Source organism: Pinus tabuliformis, chromosome 2_2 (genome assembly GCF_031772625.1).
Source record: "Pinus tabuliformis cultivar Carrire ecotype Pingquan chromosome 2_2, CPIR1, whole genome shotgun sequence".
Lineage (NCBI taxonomy): Eukaryota > Viridiplantae > Streptophyta > Pinopsida > Pinales > Pinaceae > Pinus > Pinus tabuliformis.
The window spans coordinates 1,191,207,564-1,191,210,976 of NC_142300.1; positions in this window are offsets into that span (position 1 = coordinate 1,191,207,564).

The window sequence follows — 3,413 nt, forward strand, 5'->3', positions numbered from 1 at the left end:
ATAATATGTGTGTCCACATAATACTTAGTTGTATTATGATTTTTCATTATTGTCGTTTTCCCGTGTGCACTCACCCGCCCGTGTGCGCTCACCCGCCCGTCGTGCAGACCCGCCTGCCGTGCAGCCTCGCCCGCCTGCCGTGCAGCTTTGCCCGCCCGTCGTGCAGACTCACCCGCCGTGCAGCCTGTTTAGTCAATTTAGTGTTATCTAAATTGCTAGTATTTATTGTCAACCCGGGGCTCGTAAGCTGATGAAGTGAAGGTGTACTATATGTACTTAAGTATCCTCTTAGAGTTTTTCTTATCGTTGGGGGTGTTGTTGCGGTTTAATTATGTTCCTAGATGGAATGAGAATTTATACACAAGTGAGTGATGGTGTGTGTGTAGAGTGAATTCTAAATGAGTGGAAGTGTGTGTTGAGTGATTTCTAACTATTTGCTTGAAAGGAAATGCTTGGAATGAATTAATGAAATTGAAATGACTTGAAATAAACTTGAAAGCAAATGACCACTACCAATGGCACTAGACACCGTTCAAGTTGCTGCTAATAAAAGGAAAAAGAGAGTCACTTTTAAAACCCAAGAATGAAGATTATCTCTCCCTAACTCAATGCCTCAAAGCACATGTACTGTGTAAAGCACGGAAAGAAAGTAGCTTAAGTGGAATTATAAAAGTGAGAAAAATATGCTTGAAAGACTAATGATAATAATTTGCTATTCCTAATACTCTACTTCAGCCATATGTACTATGGGAAGCATGATTAGAAAGTAGTGAGGAAATAGTCTAGGAAACACTTTAAAATCAAAACTTTTACTTTAAAGACTAGTGGTAATGATTTACTCTTTCTAACTCAATACTTCAAAGCACATGTACTGTGTAAAGTAAGGAAAGAAAGTAGCTTAAGAACAGTCCAAAAAGCACCCAAACAAGCTACAAGTTAGTGATATTTTGATCTTAAAAGATAGTAGTTTATGATGAAGATCATTCATGTATGTTAACAGCTCTTTGAGAAATAAGATTAAAAACTAACTATAAAGACAAAGGCAGCACTTGAATTGTCAACTTCAAATACCATTAGCTGTAAAGCAAACACAACACATATGAAAATAAATCCCGGGCTAAAAGAAACCTGCAAAGAAATAACACTGATCAGCTGAAAATAAAGGAAAACAAGTAAATAAAACTATACATGCTTAAGGAAACAAATGAGAAAATAATGAAATGCTGCACATGAAATACTTTACAAAGGCTGAGATGAGCAGGGGCCCTCTGTTCATTCAGCCACAAGAGAACTCAAAGATCTGGAAACTTCAAAACAGTGCTATATTGATTTCTCCATTTGCAAAAAGTTTACAAACAGAGTGCTGGAATAGCACTAGAAAACAGAGTTCACAAACGCTTCTAAATTCAACACGAGTGCCGCAAAATACAACTAATCAAAAGTTCTTTGAGCGTACGCAGACGCATCAATTTATAGGAGCTTCTAAGTTATCCTACGCGTACAACTATTTAACAGAAAAACAATAAAACAGTATGCGTATTAATGGTCCTTGGACACATCACGGTTGCGTGGACGAGTTTGGTGGTTCCTGTCATCATAGATAATAAATCCCTGTTGGATTGCGTCCCCTGCCGTCTTTAGAACCTGGACAAATCACCATTGGAGATGACGTGACCAAATAGCTTTCAAACACCGTTAAACCACTTTGAGTTGACCGTGGTTAAACCAGCTTTGACCATGGATGAAAGTGACGTGGAAGGTTGGAACAATAGGATAGGAACCTCGACCACACTGATACCTGAGTGCCCATGTGGCCCATCTAGCAAACCGACACGTGGATCATAGTATTTAACAAAAAGGCTGCAGGATCTTCAGATAGCTGCGGGATCATCAGATAGCTGCGGGATTCCTGCAAGTAAGTCAAAAACTAAACAAATAGTCATCCATTAGCAAAACTTGCTTGATCATGCTTATTGACACTGAATGTAATGATCTGAGAGGTTTTATGGTGGAAATGAGGCAAAAGTGAAGGAAAGATAAGGAAAAGTGGAGGAAAATGGTAGACAAATGGGTGTAAAATAGAGGTTCTACATACCCCCACTCCGAGGGTATTGCATGTCCTCATGCAATGAAAACACAATTCAGTCCATCTGCTGGGATGCCTCAGCTAGGACATCCAACCTCCTTCTCTTCCTTTGTGTAGAAACATTAACCTTTGGCCTCTTGAACATGCATCTGAATTTCAAATTAATTAAGGCTCTGTTCAGCCTTCTGCATCTCTTCTTGAGTCTGTTATGTTTCTTCTGCCACATGCTCATGTGAAGATAGGTATTATCTTGGATTGCCTTGGCAATATCAGCTTGCTGCTTCATTTCTTCATTTCTTTGTTTAATGTGACGGTTCAGCACTTCCAGTTCATAGATTTCTTGTCTAAGTAAATCTATTTGCTGTTCATGAGGTATGACATTACTTGGGCCAGCAGTGTTTTGCTCCAATGTCTCATAATAGTTGTACACCTCTTGTTGAACTGGGTCAACAATTGGTGACCTCCTTGGACTATATTCATGCTCAATTTCAGTTGTAAACTCCGGCTGAAACGGACTGTCTTCTCTTGGAGGAGTAGCTGCCTCACGTGATGATGGACTATCCTCAAGGTCTGCTTGTGTAGCACCCTTCTCAGGTGTGCTAAGATCAACGAAGAGTGTCCTCGTGGTTTTCCTTTTATTCTGCAATCTACTACTCCTTCTTACAGTGGTAGCACTATATGTTTCTTTTTGTGCCTTTTCCTTTGGTTTTTGAGCTTTTACTTTCTCAGAGAGGGCAATTTTCTCATGGAGTTTAGTTATCCTCTGTGCTAAAGGCTGGTTATCTCTTTCTTCACCACTAGAATGCTCTGGGGTCTGGTCAGTTTCTCGGACTATGGATTTCCCCTTATCTTGTTTTTGTTTCTTTTTGTCCTCTCTTTTCTTTTTGGCAGCTTCCTTAGCAAGTTCAGCGAGGGTTTCCGAGATGACCTCTTGAGCACTGTCTTCAGTGGGTTCAATCTCAGGCTCAGGATGATGGACTTCTATTTCTTCTACAGTTTGTCCTTCGAAGACATCAGTCTCAGAGATACTTTCCCTTCTCTTCTTTCTGCTCTTTCTAGGTATAGAAGACTCTCCAGGCTCTGCAAAATGATTCCTTACAAGGAATTTTTCCCATGTGTCTCGTTTTTCTTTTAACTGTTCTTCTATCAATAACTTTACAAGACCATGGTGACAGAGGTAAGCTTCTACATTTCGTGGATTTCGTTGAGCCATGGAACACATTTTCCTAAGGCTTTGAAATAGGAAATAAGGAAGGTTTATATCATGCTCTCCTTGGAACTGCAGCATAATTTTACCATGATAGACATACAACACTCCAAATCTCCC